This window comes from Tupaia chinensis, unplaced genomic scaffold, assembly GCF_000334495.1.
Source record: "Tupaia chinensis unplaced genomic scaffold, TupChi_1.0 Scaffold000146_1, whole genome shotgun sequence".
NCBI lineage: Eukaryota > Metazoa > Chordata > Mammalia > Scandentia > Tupaiidae > Tupaia > Tupaia belangeri.
In genome coordinates, this window is record NW_006159616.1 from 7,473,738 (window position 1) to 7,496,834 (window position 23,097).

Here is a 23,097-nt window from a genome sequence, read left to right on the forward strand (position 1 = left end):
CTCTCAGTGGTTTTTTTTTTTTTTTTTTTTTTTGGAGAGGTTTTCGCTATAGGTGCATGCACTCGCCAGAAAGACAGACAGAAAGCAAGAAATCAACCCCCCCACCACCAGAGATGACCATGCCTCAGTCCCCTTTCCTCCATTCTCCTCATGGGATCTTGGACATGCACGCACACATGCCAGGCGTGAGTTTAAGCCACCAGGCCTGGGACTCAAACCTCAGTTGACTACATGGGAGTTCAGTGACATAGCCATTACACTAACTGCTGATGCCCCCTCAGTGGGTTTCTTATGTCAGCAGGCCCTGAACTCTACCCACGTGGTTGACCATGTGGAATTTAGCTGGCTTATCCACTAGGCCATGAAACCAGCCTAAAGTGCATTTTATATTAAAATTGATAAGGTTTGTTGATGAATTGGAAATGAGATGGTAAGAAGGCCAATCAGGACTGACTTATATTTCAGGATTGTACAGCTAGATAGAATAAATAAAAAATAGTAGGGCTATGTGCATAAGTGGAAAAAAAAACTGGAAAAGTTTAGTTTTTGTTACCTATTAAACATTTAAGTTGTGTTATCAAGTAATTAGTTGTTAATGCAAATTTGGCATTTAAAATAAAGGGCCTGGGGCCAGCCAAGTGGTGTAGTGGTTAAGATGGCTAGATCCCACAGTGGCTGACTGCTTGGTTTGAGTCCCAGATCTGGGATCTTGAAAAACACGTTGGGCATGTGTACATGTGTGCCCAAAATCCTGAGAAGGGGAATTGGATGACAAAGGATTACATTGTGGCCATTCCCCATGGGGGGGGCTACTTCTCTTTTTCCCTCTCTTTTTCTCTTACACACACCACCACACACACGTACACCATCACACACACATACCAATAAGTGCACCCAACTATCAAATTAAAAAAAAAAAAAAAAGACAAGTTCAATAATATAGTAGTTAGGAGATGGTAAATGTTATTGAAGAAAAACTATAGCATGACAAGGGGTTTTATAATTACAGAGGGGAATACTAGAACAAAGACTTGATAGATACCAGGAGTAAACCATATGGATATCCAAGAACATTCTTCTGAGGTCAGACAAGATCAGTTGCGTTCAGGGTGGTACGGCCATGGGCCTGAGGAAAGAACATTATTTAAAAATAATAATAATATTTATTTAATTCCATTCATTGTTACTGGTTTTTTTTTAGAGGTTTTCGCTATAGGGCGCGTGTGCTCGCCAGACAGACAGAGAGAGACATAGAGACAGAAAGCGAGAAATCACGCCCCAGGGGGGATGGTCACACCGCAATCCCTTCTCCTCCATTCTCCTCTTGGGATCTTGGGCACGCACGCACACGCACCCGGCGTGAGTTTTAAGCCACCGGGTCCAGGACGCGAACCACGGTCAACTACGTGGGAGTCCAGCAACATAGCCATTACGCTAACTGCTGGTTCCCCGTTGTTATTATTTTTAATTTGACCAGAGAGAGACAGAGATAGAGAAAGGAAAAGCAAGAAAGCAAACTGCCAGTTCCAGGACTCAAACTGTGGTCAGCCATATGGGAATCCAGTGCCTCTAACCACCATGCCACCTGCCAGCCCCTGAAAGAACATTCTAAACAGAAAGATAACAAGTACAAAGTCCTGGAGGTGAGATTCGCCTTGTACAGTCAAGGGATAATGAGGAATGTCACTGGAGCAGAGTGAACAAAGGAGAGTATGTGAGAAGGGTTGGACAGGTAAGAGAAGGGAGTGTATCATATATGGCGGCTGGCTGGCTGCTGTATGGGCTCTGTCACATTCTTTGAATGAAGTGGCTAGTGATTTAGGTTTCTGAGAAGAGACCATGTAAGAGGGCAAGCATAGAAACGATACCAGGTAAGAGGTGGCAATATTCCAGGCAAGAAGTGATGGTGGTATGGGCCAGGATGTTAACAAAAGATAAGAACGAGATGGAGTTGATAAGAACCAAAGGGATTTTCCCAGAGAGGCAAGCGCAGATGGAGGGACTGGCTGGACACAGGAATGCTGTTTATAGGAGCATACTTCATGGTTATAGATGCTGGTGACTGGGTGACTGTGCAAAACTGGTGGAAGTGTTCTGCTGAGTGCCTTATCACTCAGATAAACTAACTGAGGGAGGAACAGAACAGACGCCACTGGAAATCCTGGCCAGTGATTATGAGTACACAGTCGTTTACATAGTAGTCTTTGCCAAGAGGCTCTAGACCTTGAATGTTCTACCTTTTAGTGTTGTACAGAGCTAACGCCTCTGTTCTTGATCGGAATTATTTGATTCAGCCTGTGTTCAATGCCTAAAGCAAATGAGTAGTTCTTGGGGCAGATACTTCGAAAGACTAATGTTTAAACTGAGACAGGAGGGGACTTAGCTGAGGGGTATTCCAAATACCTAAAACTTGACAGACAAGAAGTAGCTGAGAAACTGGGTCTGAATCAGTTGGAGCCAAGATGGCTCCTGGAACTACCCCTGCCTGACCTTCACACTCATTAAATCTCCACTGAACCATATTAACGTGCTAAATGACACTCCCACCTATACCGTGCCAGTTTGGAATAACCATGGCAACAACCAGAACTACCCTAATAAGGCAGAAAATGGGAGGGGCAGTAGTTCCAGGAAAACCACTGCCCCTTTCCCAGGGAAGTCATGAATGAACTGCCCCTTACTTAGCTTAGCATTAAGCCAAGCCGTATGAGCCAGACATCCTAGACATTCAGGTCTAGCCTGCCGTGTGGGTGACCCTTCTATCTTTCTTTATGGGTAACAGTTCTCTCCCCCTGCTCCGCCCTTGGCATAAGGAACAAAACTGTTCACCCATCTCCTCTCCCAGGGCTGCGCTACCTCTGGAGTAATCCCTTCTGCATGCTTTCCTTAACAAACATGCTTTCACTGACCCTCATCCTCTCACTCTTGAATTCTTTCCTGTGTGAAGTCAGGGACTCTTAAACCCCAAGTTAGAGACCACCATGGGTTGAGTCTCCCTGACAACAAAACCACTCACTGTTTCTGAAATAAGTTATCCTTTATTCAAGCCGAGGCTACTTTAAGAGATTTTTTTCTATAGGGCACATGCACTCGCTGGAGCGACAGGGAGAGACAGAAAGCAAGAAATCACCCCCCGGGGGTGATGGCCATGCCCAGTTCATTCTCCTCCATTCTCCTCTTGGGATTTTGGGCACACATGCACATGTTTCTGTCAAGAGGTATAAACTGGCAGACCCGGGACTCGAACTGTAGTTGACTACATGAGAATCCAGCGAGATAACCATTATGCCATCTGCTAGCCCTACATCTGTTTAGTATATAATCATCACGAGGCTGGAAGATGGAGTAGTGGTTAAGGCACTATACTCCTAAACGGATGACTGTGGTTTGAGTCCTAGATCTGGAGGCTTGCTTTCTTACTTTCCCTCTTTGTCTCTCTCTAGTCAAATTAAAAATAATAGTAAATAGGGGCCAGTAGGTGGTATGGTGGATAAGGGCTCTGGATTCCCACATGGCCAACCATGGTTCGAGTCCCAGACCTGGTGGCTTGCTTTCTTGCTTTCCCTTTCTCTCTCTCTCTGTCTCTGTCTGGTCAAATTAAAAAGTAATTATAAATGGAATTAAATAATTCTTAAAAAATAATAGTAAATAAAATCAAAATAAACTTTTAAAAGATTTTTAAAAGATGCATATTGGGGGAACCAGCAGTTAGCGTAATGGCTATGTCGCTGGACTCCCACATAGTCGACCGCAGTTTGCGTCCTGGACCCAGTGGCTTAAAACTCACACCGGGGGAATGTGTGTGCGTGCCTAAGATCCCGAGAAGAGAATGGAGGAGAAGGGATTGCGGCGTGACCATCCCCCCTGGGGGGTGATTTCTCACTTTCTGTCTCTATGTCTCTTTGTCTGGCGAGCGCATGCGCCCTATAGCAAAAACCTCTCAAAAAAAAAAATATATATATGCATATTGGGACTAGCTGTTGGCATAATAGCTATGTCACTGGACTCCCATGTAGTCAACCGCGGTTCGAGTCCCAGACCGGTGGCTTAAATTCATAGCAGGTGCGTGTGCGTGCGTGCCCAAGATCTCAAGAGGAGAATGGAGGAGAAGGGATTGCGGCGTGACCATCCCCCCTGGGGGATGATTTCTTGCTTTGTCTCTCTGTCTTTCTCTGTCTTTCTGGCGAGTGTATGTGCCCTATAGCAAAAACCTCTCTGCAAAAAAAAAAAAGAAAAAGAAAAAGAAAAAGAAAAAGAAAAAGAAAAAGAAAAAGAAAAAGAAAAAGAAAAATGAAAGAGAGAGAGAGAGAGAGAAATGTTGGCTGTAGTGCACATGTACTCACTGAAGAGACAGAAAGATAGAAGGTGAGAAATCACCCTGTCAGAGGATGGTCACACTGCAATCCCTTCTCCTACAATTGGGATCCTGGCATGCCACATAGCTACCCAGCGTGAGTTTAAGCCCCTGGGTTCAGCACTCAGACCAGGGCCGACTACATGGGAGTCCAGTGATGTAACCATCATGCCATCTGCTGGTGCCATAATTTTTAAAACTTCTTAAAAGATTAGCCCAGACTGGGACCAGCAGATGGCGTGATGATTATGTTGCCAGACTCCCATGCTGTCAGCCGTGGTTTGAGTCTCGGATCTAGCGGCTTAAACTCACACCAGGCACATGTGCTTGTGTGCCCTAAATACCAAGAGGGGAATGGAGGAGAAGGGATTGTGGTGTGGCCATCCCCCTGGGGGGTGATTTCTCATTTTCTGTCTCTCTGTCTCTCTGGCGAGCACATGTGCCCGGTAGCTAAAACCTCTCAAAAAAGAAAAAAAAAGAAAAAAAGAATGCTGGACTCCCACATGGCCAGTCGTGATTCAAGTCCTGAAACAGGCGGCTTGCTTTCTCACTTTCCCTCTCTTTCACTCTATTCCACTCTGGTCAAATTTAAATAAATAAACAAATAAAATAAAGTTAAATAAATAATTATTTTTTTTAAAAAAATGAATCTTGGCCCTGGGGATCAGCAGATCCATTATGGTTATGTCCCTGGATTCCCACATGGCCAACTGCGGTTCTGGTCCTGGATCTGGCGGCTTGAAGCTCACACTGGGTGTGCGTGCATTCACGCCCAAAATCCTGAGAGGAGAATGGAGAAGGGACTGTGGCATGGCCATCTTGAGAAACACACTCAGCGCACGTGCTTGTGTGCCCCAGATTTCAGCAGATGGAGAAATGGAGACAGGATTGCGACATGACCATGCTCCATTGGGACTTTCTCTCTCTGTCTCTTTGTCTCTGAAAAGCACATGTACCCTCTGGCAATTAAAAAAAGGTCAAAAAATATTTTCCACAGTTAGAGAAGAGTCTGTAAATATTGGCAGAGCCTGTGACTGTTAGGTAAAGATTTAAAGCTCTGCCTGTCATCTCCTATAGCTAGTGCTAGAGCATACTTGATGTTCCCACCACATTCTCCCCATAACAGCTATGTCGCTGGCCTCCCATGGAGTCGACTGCGGTTCAAGTCCCGAACCTGGTGGCTTAAAGCTCATGCTGGGCGTGTGTGCCCAAAGTTCCAAGAGATGATTGGAGGAGAAGGGATTACAACATGGCCATCTGCCCTGGGGGTGATTTTTTTCACTTACTGTCTCTCTGGCCAGCACCCGTGCCCGATAGCAAAAATCTCTCAAAAAAAGGAAGGTTTGTCGTGTGTGTAATAGAAAAACTTAGTCCTAGATTCTCTACTTCACTTTCCTGAGCCTGTGGTAACATTGCTAAGAAATACCGAAATAAGGACATTTGAGAACGAAACCTGGTACCAGGTATAATGACGGTTGACACAGAGTCTGTTTAGAAAGTCAGTTTTGGAAAAAGATTGCCTGATCTGTCTTTGGCTTAGGTTCCAATTGTCAGAGCTGACGTTGAAATTGCAGGGTGTGGAATTGTTTAGAATAACGTGTTAGTATATCCATAGGCATTAGATTTTGCTTTTTAGTGTTTTAAGTCTATACACTTCATACATTTTTTAACATTACCACCATATGCACGTGTTGTGGGAATGCCAAGTTTGTGGAGATGGGGAAGTAGATGCTTATTATCTGGTAAATATCAGACTACATGACAAGAGAACGCTTGCCTTTCAGATGTATTCTGAGCTTCTATTCCTTTTCTTTTCTTTTCGTTTTTGTTTTTTGTTTTGTTATAGGATGTGTGTGCTTACTAGAGAGAGAAAGTGAAAAATCACACACACACACACACACACACACACACACACACACTACCCCGGGGAGGGATGACCATGTCATAATCCCTTTCCCAAGAGGAAACTGGTCCCTCTTTTTAGTTTTTGCTATAGGGCATGTACTCTCATCAGAGAGAGGCAGGACAGAGAGAGAGATAAGGTGAGAAATAACCATCCAGGGGGATGGGCAAGCCACAGTGCCAAGCTTTTCTTATTTGAGATAGAAGTCCACAATGTGGGACCAGCAGTTAGCGTAATGGCCATGTCGCTGGACTCCCATGTAGTCGACCACGGTTCTTGTCCCGGACCCAGTGGCTTAAACTCATGCCGGGCACGTGTGCGTGCGTGCCCAAGATCCCCAGAGGAGAATGGAGGAGAAGGGATTGTGGCATGGCCATCCCCCCGGGGGGTGATTTCTCACTTTCTGTCTCTCTGTCTCTCTCTGTCTGTCTGGTGAGTGCACACGCCCTATAGCACAAACCTCTTAAAAAAAAAAAAAAAAAGAAGTCCACAGTGTCATTGAGAATAAACAGTGACTCCTTAGAATTCTCAGCTTTCAAATTTACACCCAGCGATCTTGTCTACGTCCCAATTTGAAAAGAAGTTTTTGGTTTCTGTTGGGTTGTCTGGGCGGTAAAACTCTCAAACTGTTTTAGCATTGTTTCTTTTTATTCTCTGGTATCCAAGTAATCTCCTAACAGTACTTCATGTTTTATGACCACAATAAACTTAATTTTGTGTGATGTCTTAGCCTGTGTTTCTTCAGTTCTCCACAGACTTATTAACTTTATATTATGTCCTGAATGAAACTGTAGAGTTATTTCTGACTTCTCCTCCCCCAGGATGACCCTCTTGGTTTCCAGGACCTGCTCAGCAGTGCTGTGAACTTGCTCATGCTTGGTGCTCACTCTTGGCTGTCTGTTCTTGTATAATTAAGATCGGGCCAGTTTCTTAAGTGTGTGCGAGTTTCAGGAGACTTTGTTAAGAATCCGCAGGGTGTTCTTCCTAGATGGGTAAAAGGCTGTGATGGATCATTGATGTAAATATCAACTTTAATTCTGGGAGACTACTCGATCTTTCTCAACCTCAGAAGTTAACCTGTCATCTCTTCTTTGGGAGATAAGCTCTTGAATTATATTTTAATTGATAATGCTTTTCAGATAGTGTCCCTGATCATTTCTCTTCTCTGTGGTTTTCACTAGAAGTGAATATGGGTTGTGGATTTTATATTTGATATGTTGATTTGATATGTTGGCTTATACACTGTGTCCCTTTTTTGTCTTCTTTCCCATTTTAGTAAGCTTTATAAAGTCCTATTGCCTTTTTTTTTTTTTTTTTTTGAGAGGTTTTTGCTCTAGGGTGCTTGTGTCTGCCAGAGAGAGAATATGAGAACTCAGCCCTGGCGATGGGGTGGGGAGATGGCCACGATGCAAGCCCTTCTCCTCCAGTGTCCTCTTGGGATATGGGGCATGCATCCACACCGCCCAGCGTGACTTTCAAGTCTCCGGGTACTGGACTAGAATGGCACAGCTGGTCATGGGATCCAGGACTTCAACTTTCATACCACCTGTTGGCCCCTCTTTGCCTAATCTTAACTGGTTTTTGTGATTTAACTTACATATGTGAGTTACACGATGGTTACATTTTATGTGAGGAATGGGTTCTAAAACACTTGCCAATTGAATTTTAATTCTTGTATTTATTTTATGATAGAGGAAAGTTAAGGAGCTCGGTATTTTTGACAAGGTCCCACTGTATTGTGATCTTTTTGCCCCAGCCTCCCTGTTAGCTAGGATTAGTTAGTTGTGCACCACTGCACCTGGCTTGTTTAGATTTTTTTTTTTAATTAATTTATTTTTTACTTTTTTTGAAGAGGTTTTTGCTGTAGGGCGTGTGCGCTTGCCAGACAGAGAGAGAGAGACAGAGAGACAGAAAGCGAGAAATCACTGCCCCAGGTGGATGGTCACACCGCAATCCCTTCTCCTCCATTCTCCTCTCAGGATCTTGGGCATGCACGCACAGGCACCCGGCATGAGTTTTAAGCCACTGGGTCCAGGACACGAACCACGGTTGACTACATGGGAGTCCAGCAACATAGCCATTACGCTAACTGCTGGTCCCAGGCCTGTTTAGATCTAAAACTGAACCCAGGCCTCCCATGCAGCCCCAGCCTTGTGCAGCAATGCCCTGTCACTAGTACCACTCACCTAGGCCATGAACTTGAATACGAATAATGGATTGCTGGTGCTTCTATGTACTGGCTGGCTAATTAGTGGTGACAACAATGACAATGTGGTTTATAGCTCACCTCACTCTACCAGCTATGACATGATTCCTTTTACTTTTTTATACCTTTGCCATCAGTCATGTGTGCTCACCAGAGAGAGACACAGAGATAGGTAAAGTGAGAAAGCACCCCCCAGTGGAGATGGCTACACTATAGTTCCTTCTTGTACATTCTCCTCTTGGGATTTTGGGTACACAGACATACATGCCAGAGTATTTTTTTTTTTAAGAATTATATTATTTTAACTTTATTTGCTTATTTTAATTTGACCAGAGAGGGACAGAGCAAGTGAGCGAGAGAAAGTGAGAAAGCAAGCTACAGGTCCGGGACTCAAACCAAGTCAGCCACGTGGGGAGTTCAGCACCCTTCACCACCATGCCACCTGCCGGTCCCACCCAGAGTATATTTTAAGCCACCAGGTCCAGGACTTGAACCATGGAGTCAGCCATGTGGGATCCAGCCACCTTAAACTCAGTGCTACCTGCTGGCCCCTCATGGATAGATTTTTAAAGAAAATCTGATCAATGAAAAGAAAAAAGGCAGCAAACTAATGAATTGAGATTCTCTTCATCCTTTTTTGTTTCTGTTGGGCTTGTCACTTGGTGGAAAGAAACAGAGAGAGGGAAAGATAGTGAGAAAGCACTTCTCAGGAATATGGGCACACATACGGACATGCCTGCCATGGTTTTCAAGTCGCTGGGTCTGAGACTCACACTGTGAAGTTGGCCATGTGGAATCTGGCTGCCTTAATCACCACACCACCAGCTGGCCCCATGATTTATTTTTATTTTATTTTATTTTTTATTTTATTTTATTTAAGAGAGGGTTTTTGCTATAGGGCATGTGCACTCTCCGGAGAGACAGAGAGATAGACAGAAAGCGAGAAATCAAGCCCCCGGGAGGATGGCCACACCACAATCCCTTCTCCTCTGTACTCTTAGGATTTGGGGCCTGCACACATACATGTCCGGCATGAACTTTAAGCCACTGTGTCCAGGACTCAAACTACAGTCAACTGTGTGGGAGTCCAGTGACATAACCATTACAACATCTGCTGGTTCCCCCTCATAATTTATTTTTAAGGCAGATTATTTGTTCTCATTAAGGTAATATGTTTTTTACTAAAATTGCCTCTCAGTATGTGAGTATCCATCTACACTTTTATTTTTTCAAAGAAGGGAAGCTCTAAATTCCAGGCATCACCCATATGAGCTATGTGTTAAGACATAGGGGGGCCCAAGGGGCCAGGGCAGGTGGCATAGTGGTTAAGGGCGCTGGACTCCGACATGGCCTACTGTGGTTTGAGTCCCAGATCTGGTGGCTTGATTTCTCTCTTTCTCTTTCTTTCTCTCTCTCACTCTGTCCCTATCTGGTCAAATTGAAATAAAATATAGTTTTGTTTTGTTTTTTAAAAAGTCATAGGAGCCCAGCAGGTGGCGCGGCTGGATCCTTCCCAACCAGCCGCTGGAGTCTCAGACCCCGTGGCTTGAAAAACACACTGGGCACATATGTGCACATGCGAATATGTGCCCAAGTCCTGAGAGGAGTATGGCATTGTGGAGTAGCCCTCCCTTAAGGGGGTGACTGTTTGCTTTCTCTTTCTCTGGCAAGCGAGAATACTCTATACCAAAACTAAGTGGGGGAAAGGCATAGGATGTTACTTGAGCGATTAGATTTAAGTTCTTTGTTGTATTAGCTCCTCCCGGACCCATGGGCCATTCCTGTTTAATCTCCTACATGAGGTGACTTTTCCTTATTTCCTTTGGTCCTATGCAGTCCTGGAGCCACCTGGGTCTGTGCTAGTTTCAGGGCCTGTGAATGAGGGCAGAGCCAGTGGGTTCCCCTATGGAAGAAGGAGATCTTTCCTGTTTGTGTATAGACTTCAGGTTCCAGGGGTTTTTTTCCTCTAGAATACAAGGGGTTTTTTTTTGGGGGGGGGGCACACATTCTCTGCTGCTGGAGAGAAAGGTGGGAAAATCTGCGTAGTAGAGATCTGGATAGCTTTTGTTCCTCAAGAGGAGAGAATAAATAAGATTTTACTGTATTTCAGTTTGGCTCTCTACCCTGGCTGGCTAAAATTTTCCTGTTTTGACACCAGGCCAGAAACTTTATGACTAGCAACTTTGTTTTCACTTGTAAATGGAGCCACTTGAAAGAGTACCCCCCACTGATTAGAAGAGCAATTAACAAATTATCAGATTAAATTGAGACTCTGGACCTCCTTTCTTCCCCTAGAAGTTAAATCAAAAGACTACTTGAAATGGTAACAAGGAACTATTACTGGGTTTCCAGTTGTTAATTTCCAGCTGATAAGTGCTAGCCTATTCATCTAGGGGTTTCTCATGGGGTTTGTTTAGAAGTGAAAAGTTATGATGGAGAATTTATTTTTGTTCATGCCTGTGGCATATATAGTTATGCTGAATCTGAAAGTTTCTCATGCTGATACCCATTGTTTAGATGCTCAAAAAATGACCCAGGAAATGTTGTTTTTAAAGATGTGGCTATATCACTAGTTATAATAAAGATGTGTACTTGAGGTCCAAAACTCAGACTAAGATTTTTCTAATATCATTGAGTTTTTATCTCATTCATCAACTTTAGTCTTGTTGCAACGGAGAAATTAAAATAGGAAGAAGAAAAATTGGAGCAGAAAAAGGGGAACACCCAAAGAAACATTAGATCTTAACCCTGCTGAGAGGTCTGCTGATGCCTCCAGGCTGCATTGCAATTAGCTGGAGGCAGATCTGATCCCAGATCCTGTGGAATCTTATAACCATGTGGTGTCAAAGGTTGGGTTAAGTTCTTCAGACATTTCCATGAGAAATAATCCCTGCCCTCTAGAATATTCTTTTTTTTTTTGGAGAGGTTTTTGCTATAGGGTGTGTACTCAATGGAAAGACAGAGACAGAGAGAGAGAGAGACAGAAAGTGAGAAATCATCCCCCGGGGGGATGGCCACGCCATAATCCCTTCTCCTCCATTCTCCTCTCGAGATCTTGGCCACGCACACACATGCCGGCATGAGTTTAAGCCACTGGGTCCGGGACTTGAACCGCAGTCGACTACATGGCAGTCCAGTGACATAGCCATTACGTTAACTGCTGGTCCCAAGAATATTCTAATCTTTATTTTTTTAATTTTTTTTAATTTCATTTTATTTATTCATTCATTTATTTTAATTTGACCAGAGAGAGAGAGAGACAAAGAGAGAGAGAGAGAGAATGAGAAAGCAAGCTACCAGCTCCAGGACTTGAACTGTGGTCAGCCATGTGGGAGTGTCCAGCACCTTAACCATCACGCCACCTGCTGGTCCCCAGAATATTCTAATCTTACTGGGAGACTCTAAAGTGGATCATTCCACCACAGTGTGCGAAGTGGTTGGACTGAGATAAATATGGGACGCTGCCTTCCCATTCTGCCCCTTCCTCGGAGAGAGCCTTTAGCCCAACCTGGGAAGAGGTGTGCGGGCACAGTTCCTGAAGAAGCCCACGCCTGTGCAGGAGAATTAGTGCTTTTGTACCTAGTACCAAGTCTAATTAGTGTTTAAGTCTCTGTTTTAGATTAAGTTAGAGTACTCTTGGGCAGAACAGGTCTTGGAAAGCAGAAGTAACTTTCTACCTACCTACTTTCTTTCTCTTTTTTAATGTATTTTTATATTGTTTGTGGGCTATATAAATTTTATATAAATGCAAAGGTTTGTTGTAATTATTTTTCCTAAATAATTATTTCTTTAATTTTCTTTATTATTTTTTTTAGTTTGCTATAGGGTATGTGCACTCACCAGAGAGAGAGACACAGAAAGTGAGAAAGGAAGCCACCAGATCCAGGACTCGAAGTTGCCCATGTTGGCCATGTGGGAGTCCAGCACTCTTAACTATTACACCACCTGTTGGCCCAACCAGTAGTTTTTTGTAAGGGTCTGTTGTCTCCTAAATTTAAGTGGCAACCCGTCTTGTGCCGTCTGGATTTTCTGTTTCTTCTGTTAATGTAGTCTTCTGGGAAATGCCTGTCCAAACTATTCTTCTTCCTGACCCCCTGGACTCTTGCTATCAAGACCAGTCACTTGGTCAGAGCTTTCCAAGTCCCAGTATAAGTCCTGTCAGCAAACGTCATCCCTCTCACCCCCCATACCCATCCCAACTTGAGGCTCCTCACTGCCATGGAAAGCACCTGCACAGAAGCACCTGTGAGCTAGGGCTGTTAGTTAGTCTGTACCCACTGGCCTCAGTTTGCCCTCAAGGCCAGTTTTATTGCGAAGGGCTGGTGTGCTGCATTTGGGGCTCCAGGCGGGGCCTTTGGTTTGAAGCAGGCACAACCCCACCATGGAGGAGCACCTCTAAGAGAAGTGGGGAATGAAGCAGGAGCGACTTGATCTTGAAGGAGCACCTCCATTATAAATTAAAAATTATGTGTTAGCTACTACTGACTGCTCGTCTGTAAAATGGGGCTAGTAATAATACCTACAGTGAAAGAGTATAATGATTAAATGAGGTGATGCGTTTAAAATATTTAGCACTCAATAGTTAGCACATAATAGACACTCAGATGATAAGTATTATTTATAACATCTAAGTAATAAACTAATAATATTAATAAATAATGATCATAGAATAGAAATGTGAAATTATAGAGCCATTGCAGTACATTGAGCTCTGTAGAGACAGCACCGGGGCAAATGAGAGCGGACGGGCACTGGGTGGCTCTGTGCCTTGTGAAGGAAAGAGAACTAAACGAGAGCAAAGGTGATCCTAGGAAGCTGAGAGGCAAAATGTCATCCTATGCATTCTTTGTGCAAACTTGCTAAGAGACCACAAGAAGAAGCACCCATGGGACCAGCAGTTGGTATAACGGCTATGTCACTGGACTCCCATGGAGTTGACCACAGTTCGAGTCCTGGATCTGGTGGCTTAAACTCACACGGGGTGTCCAAGATCCCTAGAGGAGAATGGAGGAGAAGAGATTGCGTTGTGGCCATCCCCCTGGGGGGTGATTGCTCACTTTCTGTCTCTCTGTCTCTCTCTGTCTTTCTGGCGAGCACACGTGCCCTATAGCAAAAAAAAAACCCTCCAAAAAAGAAGCAGCATCCGGATGTTTCAGTCAGCTTCTCAGAGTTTTCTAAGAAGTGCTCAGAGAGGTGGAAGACCATGTCTGCTAAAAAGAAAGGAAAGTTTGAAGATATGGCAATGGCAGACAGGGCCAAAGAGAAATGCAACCCTGTGTCCCTCCTAAAGGGGAAACAAAAAAGAAGTTCAAGGAAGGATCCCAGTGCACCCAAGAGGCCTCCTTCGACCTTTTCCTTGTTCTATTCTAAAAATCGCCCAAAAATCAAAGGAGAACTCCTGGCCTATCCATTGGTGATGCTGCAAAGAAACCGGGAGAGATGCGGAATAACACTGCTGCAGATGATAAACAGCCTTATGAAAAGAAGGCTGCTAAGCTGAAGGAAAATATGAAAAGGATATTGCTGCATACCGAGCTGAAGGAAAACCTGATGCAAAAAAGGGAGTTGTCAAGGGTGAAAAAGAGCAAGAAAAGTGAGGAAGAGGAGTAAAACGATGAAGAGAAAGATGAAAAGGATGAAGATGAAGAAGATAATAAGTTGTCAGTTCTTTTTCCCTTGTCTATAAAGCATTTAACCGTACACCTCACTCCTTTTAAAGAAGAAAAACTGAAATGTAGGGCTGCGTAAGATTTGTTTTTAAATGGTTCAGTGTCTTTTTTTGTATAGTTAACATACTACCAAATGTGTCTTTAGATAGCCCTGTTCTGGTGGTATTTTCAATAGCACTAACCTTGCCTAGTACAGTATGGGGGCTGTCAATTGGCATATAAATTTAAAGCAGGTTCTTGTTGGTGCACAGCACAAATTAGTTATATATGGGGATCGTAGTTTTTTCATTTTCAGTTGTCTCTAACGCAGCTGATACAAAATAATTGTTTTGTTAACTGAATACACTCTGTACTTGCTAAAAACCAAAAAAGTTGCAACTGTTTTGTTAACATTCTGAATGCTTCTAAGTAAATGTATTTTTATTTAAAAAATGTAAAATTATAGTATATAGAGTTTTAGTCATGCATAAAATATAGGCACCGTCAATTAAAACAGGTACTTGTTTTATCTAACAGTTTACTCTTCTAGTCCAGGGTTCTGTGTGAATAGAAACTACAACTGTGGGAAAGTGGCATAGAAACCAAGCCAGAATTTGGAATTACTTCACTGTTTCACCAGCTTCTTTGCAAAAGTAAACAAGAATGCCTTGTAATTTACCACTGTCTTTCACATGTGAAATTTTCTTCTGATTTTTTAGGAACCTTGGGAAACATTGAACCAATTAGCAATTTTAGGGACTGTTAGTTCTGTTGTATAGGGTGCCTATCTGATTTTCCATTTTCCCACAACTGCCTTTTGAGCTTGCGCCTTGTTTTGAAATTTGCTCCATTGATTATATCTGCTGTGTGATTAGGAGGCTTTTGGTGAGTTTGGGAAATGAACTTTATGAGGATGACCTTTGGCTGTAGGAGAATAGGCTCAAGTAGCATGTCCACCCACCATCTCAGGACAGGCGCAGTTGGTCTTGTAGTGTTCGATGAGAGCAGCACCCTTCCTTCCTCTGCTTTTGTGCAGTAGCAATTTTCGGAGACATAGAGTGCATTTAGAGGCCCTATTGCCTCTTACTTTGAAGGCAATACAAGAAGTGCCCTGAGCAGTAGAAAAACTTTCCTGTTTTTTGGGGTGGGGGTGTTTATCTCATCATATATCATCATAGTAGGGTGTGCCTTTAACTAAGAGGATATTTTGCTCTTGCAGAGTACTCCATATTGTACGGGTTTTCTAGTTCATCAGTTCTGACTGCGGTGTGTAAGCCTGTATATTGTACCTGAATGTTTAGAATGAATTACACGCACGTAAAGGCAGTTCTTCACCCAATTTTTTTTAGAGAAATTTTTTTCTATAGGGCATATGTACCTGCCGGAGAGACAGAGACTGGAAGTGAGAAATCACCCCCCCCAGGAGAGATGGCCATGTTGCAATCCCTTTTCCCTTATTCTCTTCCCAGGATCTTGGGCATGCACACACATGCACAGCATTAGTTTCAAGTCACTGGGTCCTGTACTCAAACTGCAGTCAGCCATGTGGGAGTCCAGCAATGTAATCACTGTGCCACCTGCTGGTTCCCCAAATGAATTTTTAAAAATAATTATTTATTTATTTATTTTATTTGTTATTATTTTTTAAATTTGATTGGAGAAAGAGAAAGGCAGAACAAGAAAGCAAGCTGCCAGGACCAGGACTTAAACCACAGTTGGCCATGTGGGAGTCTAGTGCCTTAACCATCACACCACCTGCTGTCCCTAATCAAATTATTATTTTTTTAAAATTTATGTATTCTATTTTTTTTTAGAGGTTTTTGCTATAGGGCGTGTGCACTTGCCAGAAAGACAGAGAGCGACAGAGAGACAGAAAGTGAGAAATCACCCCCAGGGGGGATGGCCACTCCACAATCCCTTCTCCTCCATTCTCTTCTCGGGATCTTGGACACGCACGCACACGTGCCCGGAGTGAGCCTAAGCCACTGGGTCCGGGACTTGAACCGTGGTCGACTACATGGGAGTCCTGCAACATAGCCATTATGCTAACTGCTGGTCCCTATTATTATTTTTTAATTCTACCAGAAAGAGCGAAACGGAAAGCGAGAAAGCAAACCACCAGGTCCAGAACTCAAACCACAGTTGGCCATGTGGAAATCCAGCACCTTAACCACCATGCCACCTGCCAGCCCCCAACCAAATGATTTTTGAAAAAATTGGATTTTGAGAACTCAGAAGAATTGGAATATCAAATAAAAGATTGAGGTGCAGCCCTATAGCCTAGTGGTTAAGGGAACCGGGTCCAACATGACTGGGATCGAATCCCAGCCCTGGGGACTTGAAAGACATGCTGAGTGCATGTGCAGGCATTCCCCAAATCCTGACAGAATGGAAAATGGAGAAGGATTATGGCATGACTACACCCCATTGGGAGGGTGCTCTCTCCCTCCCTCTTTGTGTCTCTCTCTTCCTCTCTAGGAAGCACATTCACCCTCAGGCAATTTAAAAAGAAATAAATGAAAATGAAGGATTGTGAATCTGTACTATATATACCTTCTCACAGAGGCCTGCATCAAGTGGAGTGACTTTGGGGGTGGAGCAGGAAAATAATTGTGTTAAATTTGTATTTCTTACTTTTAAAAACTAAAAAAAAGAAAAATTCTTTTTGTTTGCTATAGGACTCACGTACACTCACTGGAGAAAAGCAGAGAGAGAAAGAGAGATAGGAAAAGTGAGAAATCACCCCACAGGGGGAGTGGCCATGCCGTTGGGATTTGGGGCATGAATGCACACATGCCCAGTGTTTTTCAAGCTACCGGGTCCAGGATTTGAACCACATAGTCTGTGATGCGTTATCCAGCCACTTAACCACCGTCATATTGACTGGTTCAAGATCAAGATTTTTTTTTTTTTAAGAGAGATTTTTGCTATAGGGCATATGTGCTCGCCAGACAGACAGAGAGAGACATAGAGACAGAAAGTGAGAAATCATCCCCAAGGGGGGATGGCCATGCTGTAATTCCTTCTCCTCCATTCTCCTCTGGAGGCTTTGGGCACACACCCAGCATGAGTTCTAAGCCTCCAGGTCTCAAATTGCAGTCTGGTTGACTATGTGGGAGTCCATCGACATAACCATTACACCATCTGCTGGTCCCCTTAGATCAAGTATTATTGATTTTCTAGATTTTCTTTTATGTGTATGAATTTGTATAGGAAAAATAGATTATTTTTTTATTTATTTATTTATTTAAAAGAATTATTTTCTTTAACTTTATCCTTTTTTTATTTTATTTTATTTTATTTCAATTTGACCAGAGAGTAATAGCCTGAGAGAGAGAGAAAGAGAATGAGAAAGCAAGCTGCCAGGTCTGGGACTCGAACCATGGTCAGTCATGTGGAAGTGCTCAGCACCTTAACCACCTCGCTACTTGCTGGCCTCATATTTTATTTTATTTTATTTTATCTTATCTTATTTTATTTTGCTTTAGGATGTGTGTGTTCACCTAAGAGACAGAGAAACATATATAGAGAGAGAGAGAGAAAGTGAGAAATCACCCCCAGGGGAGATGGCCACAGTGTAGTCCCTTCTCCATTCTCCTCTCGGGATTTTGAGCAGGCACCATGCACAAGCGTCCAGCATGAATGTCAAGCCACCATGTCCAGGACTTGAACTGCAGTCGGTCATGTGAGAGTCTAGAGGTCCAACCACTACGCTACCTGCTGACCCCCAAATAGGTTATTTTAAATGGACTCAATTTGCCTAGTTTCAAATTCTGTGAGTATGTGACCTTGGGGAAATTAACCACTATGTGTCTCAGTTTCTTTATCAATACAGTGGATTATAATAGTGCCCACTTTGTGGGTTTTTTATAAAGATTAAGTGAACCAATTCCTGTAAAGCACTTAGAGCAGTGCCAGGAGCATAGTGCCCATCAGTTTGGCCATGATTTTATGTCACTTGCTTATTTCAGTTTTCACTTAATAGAGGATGGATGTTGTTCTAAGACAGTAAAAGTAGGGCCATATAATTTCCAGTGGTCACACAGTTTTTTGTTTGTTTGATTGGTTGTTTTTTTGTTTGTTTGTTTTGACAGGGTCTCACTGTCGCAATCCTCCTACCTTAACCTCCACGCTGGCACCACAAGTGTGTACCATCATGCCTGGCTCTCTCTCTCTCCCTCTCTTTTTATTTTCATCCCCAAACAAGGTCTTGCTGTATTGCCTGGGCGAGCTTGGAGCTTGGGGTCCTTTCACGTCAGCCTCCCAAGTCACTGGAATTGCAGGCGTATGCCACTGTACCAGATCTCTCAGGTTGGACAGGGACTGGCACCTGGGCTTCCCATGTGGTCTCAGCCCGTGGAGCATAACATCTTAGGACCACGTGCCATCACAGCTGAGTCCACATAGTGTTTGTCTTTTAAGAGTTTTTAGTGCCTGAGGTTGCATACATTTGCCAGAGAGAGAAAGAGGGAGAGCGAGAGGGACAGTGAGAAATTAGTTCCCCCAGAGGATGGCCATTGCCACAATCCCTTCTCCATTCTCTTCCTCAGATCTTGGGCATACACACACATGTGCCCAGCATGAGTTTTAAGCCACTGGGTCCAGGACTCGAACCACAGTTGGCCATGTGGGAGTCCAGTGATGTAACCATTATGGCATCTGCTGGTCCCCATACTGTCCTTTCATTTGGGTATTTCTTGATTTATTCAAACACTGCAAATGACATCTTTTTTTTTTTTTCATTTGCCCAGCTATTTTATTACATTAATCCCTAGAAACAGAATCACCAACTTGAAGCATATGCACTTTAAAAGTTTGATACAGGAACCGCTGGTTCCCTTTTTTTGGAGATTTTTGTCACAGGGCATGTGTACTCTCCAGAGACAGACAGACAGAGACAGTGAAAGAAAAAGTGAGATGGGACCAGGAGTTAGCGTAATGGCTATGTTGCTGGACTTCCACGTAGTCGACCGCAGTTCGAGTCCCAGACCTGGTGGCTTAAACTCAGGCCGTCGCGTGTGCGTGCGTGCCCAAGATCCTGAGAGGAGAATGGAGGAGAAGGGATTGTGAAATGGCCATCCCCTCTGGGGGTTGATTTCTCGCTTTCTATCTATCTCTCTATCTCTCTCTGGCGATTCCCATAAAGAAAAACCCCTCAAAAAAAAAAAAAAGGAAAATGAGCAATCTTCCCCTAGGGGGATGATCATGTTACAGTCTCTTCTCCATTCTTCTCCTGGGACTTTGGGTACACATTCATACGCATTAGCGTGATTTTCAAGCTGCTAGTCCGGTGACTCTTACTGTGGTCAACCATGTGGGAGTCCAGTGCTTTAATCCCTACGCCACCTGCTGGCCCCAATAACCAGGACTTTTAGTATCTCAAATCTAAATCCCATTTAATCTAAAAGGTTTAAGTTACCACTGAAGCCTGTTGTGTATTTTGTTTTTCCTGAGTGTTTTACAGTATTTATTTATTTAGATTTTTGCTATAGGGTTCATGTGCTCACTGGAAAGACAGAGAGAGACAGAAGGGAAGAAATCACCCCCTGGGTGGAAGGCCATGCCTCAATCCTTTCTCCTCCATTCTCCTCTCAGGGTTTTTGGGCATGCACACATACGCAGCTGGCATGAGTTTTAAGCCGCAGGATCCAGGACTTGAACTGTGGTCCAGTGATATAATCATTGTGCTATCTGCTGGTCCCTTACAATACTTATTGAAGTCCATGTCAGGGGTAAGAACTCAAAGCGTTTCTTAGTATTTAACAAATTAAGTCATTTTGGAGTGATGGTAGGTTTTTCTTTGTGGGGGGTAGAGGTTTTTGCTATAGGGCACATGTGCTCATCAGAAAGACAGAGAGAGACAGAGAGACAGAAAGCGAGAAGTCACCCCCTGGGGAGATGGCCACGCCTCAATTCCTTCTCCTCCATTCTCCTCGGGATCTTGGGCACGCATGCACACGCGCCTGGCATGAGTTTAAGCCACCGGGTCCAGGACTCGAACTGCAGTTGACTACATGGGGAGTCCAGCGACATAGCCATTACATCATCTGCTGGTCCCTGAGTGATGGTAGTTTTTAACTAGGCTATTACAGTACATTATATTAGTTAGGTTTTCTAGTTGGGCCAGGAGGCTTCCCCTTTGGAGTGGCAAACGATTACAAAAGACGCTGTGAAGGACAGCACATCATGAGTAGCCCACCGTAGTTACTGTTCCTGTGGGACGGGCCGCCAGAGGAGAGAACACCGACTCCTGGACTGGTCCCCGGGCACTTGTTTCCGTGGTCAGATTCCGCCTGCATTGGTGTCTGTTCTATTAGGAAAGTATTCAGGAGAGTTGGTGCCATTTTTGCATTCTCAGATGTTTGCCCCATACTCCGAGGGAGTGGTGCCTTCTTAGTAAATCACATTAAGTTACCCTTAAGTTAGATCCTAAGGAAGACAGTCCTCTGCTCTAACCTTTCAATGGCAAGACCTTGTAAGTTGACACCATGAGAACAATTGAAAGAGGCTTTTCTTCTTTTTTTCTTTAATAAATATTTATTTAATTTTATTTATTACTATTTTTAATTTAATCCGAGAGAGACAGAGAGAGGGGGAAAGTGAGAAAGCAGGCTGCCAGGTCTGGGACTCGAACTGCGGTTGGCTATGTGGGAGTCTAGTGCCTTAACCACCACACTACCTGCCAGGCCTTGCTGAAGGGAAGCTAAGCTATTCACCTTAACTGGAGCACTTCAGCTACCATCAGCCTAATACAATGTTGGAGTTTCTTCTGCTTAAGGTTTCCTTTGCAAAATGGATCCTGAAAGTTTTAACAACAACAAAAAAGGGATTTTTTGGTTTGTTTTTAATATTCTGGTATGCCTGGATATAGGGGCAGATTGCTCTGGTCTTGAGCAAATTAAAGGTAATTTGTAGAGTCGGGGATTAAGGGAAATAGCGGTTGTTATTTCAACGACAAAAGGCTTTGAAAGATTTTGCTCCTCTGAGGCATTTGTTACCCAGTGTCAGCCAACTTTCTGTTTTCTCAAATTGATCAACATAGTGCCAATTTGGACACACAGCCTGGATAGCCTCTAATAACCACTCTTGGAATAAGGACTGCAGTTTCAATGGAATACCTTAATGTCAAGCTTTGAAAGACTGCCCCATTTGTGCTAGTCTGAGGCTGTCTGGGTGTATGAGGCCCGTAGCTAGGGCCCTAAAGGTCATTATATTAACATTTTTTTAAGTATTTAAGTTTTTCTCTTTTTTTTTTTGTAGAGGTTTTCGCTATAGGGCACATGCACTCGCCAGACAGAGAGACAGAAAGCGAGAAATCACCCCCCAGAGAGGATGGTCACGCCGCAATCCCTTCTCCTCCATTCTCCTCTCGGGATCTTGGGCGACTAGAGTAGACAGAGAGAGAGAGACAAAGTGAGAAGTGAGAAAACAAGATACCAGGTCTGGCCATGTGGGAGTCTGGTGCTTTTAACCACCATGTCCCTGCTAGTCCTCATTATTATCAACATTTGACTCATAAAACAAATAAGAGCCACTCTTTGCCACATCTGCTGCGAGGATGAAGACCATTCTCAGCAGTCAGACCCTCCACATTCCTGAGGATGTCCACATCACTCTGAAGGGACGCAGTTACTGCCGAGGGCCCCAGAGGAACCCTGCGGAGGGACTTCAGTCCTATCAATGCAGAGCTCAGTCTCCTTGGAAAGAACGGAGAGGCTGCGGGTTGACAAATGGTGGGGAAACAAAGGATCTGGCTACCGTTCACACTGTCTGTAGTCAGGGACAGAACACGACCAAGGGTGTTACACTGGGCTTCCGCTACGAGATGAGCTCTGTGTACGCTCACTTTCTCATCAACATTCAGGAGAACGGGTCTCTTATTGAAATCCGAAATGTCTTGGGTGAAAAATACATCCAGAGGGTTCGAATGTGACCAGGTGTTGCTTGTTCAGTATCTCAAGCCCAGAAAGATGAGTTGATCCTTGAAAGCAATGATATTGAACTTGTTTCACATTCAGCTGCTTTTAAACAGCTGAAATAAGGATATAAGAAAATTCTTGGATGGTATCTGTCTCTGAGAAGGGTACAGTTCAGCAAGCTGATGAATAAGGTCTAGAATTGTACAGTAGCAAGCTGGGTAATTTCCAAGGCCATTGTATGGCATTTTAAAGAGGACAATAAAAGCAATTGATTTGAAACTTTTTCTTAAACTGATAATCCTATTCCAACTACTTGGCAAGTAAGCCTATTACTCCTAGTAATAGGACTATGCTAAGAACAATACAGAAGTCCTGGTCAGGAATTTTTTTGTCTAGTTGTTTTTCTTCATAGGAACAAGGCTTAAATCTGGCTTTTAAAGGAATAGCAAAGATATTTCAGGCAAGAGAGATACAGTACCACGGAGTGTGGCTATTCATCATTGGATAAGAAGCTGGGGAAGATCCTGAGGTGAATTTTGTCATGGCATGGATTTTTAATTGGTACAGATGTGTCCTAGTCACTTGTAAAGAGATACCTGAGAAGTAGAACTAAGTGATAAAACCTTACTACCAGCTAGAAGATGTAGTCTGTGTCATGATAAACATAATTTTGCCATCCAACGTCTCAGTAATCTGCCCTACTTCAACCATGTACCATAGACCTTATTTATTGTTAAAAAATCGAATAATTCGTCCATAATCTCTTAATTCCACTTTTAATGAGATGTGATGCTACCATACTGGAATATAATTTGACATGGTTCTCTCTCCGCAAAATAAATAAATAAATAAATAAATAAATAAATAAATAAAAATAAGGGCTGCATTTTGCCTCATTTGTACGTACATTTGGTAGCAGCAGGGGCTTTTTGCTTTGATTTTGCTAAATGCATGTTGGTGATGGGGAGGGAGAAAGCGACCCCGATGAAGCGTCGTCCAACAACAGTTGTTTTTATGTTGTATCTAGCCTCTATATTTACTTCTCTCTGGATCCCATTACACTCTTT

The 23,097-nt window shown here is 43.4% G+C and overlaps 1 protein-coding gene across 1 annotated transcript in view; it reads left to right on the forward strand.

The window, feature by feature from the left end:
* Positions 1-23,097, forward strand: part of LOC102483996 (F-box only protein 42) — a 45,793-nt gene that overhangs the window by 14,040 nt on the left and 8,656 nt on the right. The window lies entirely within an intron of this gene.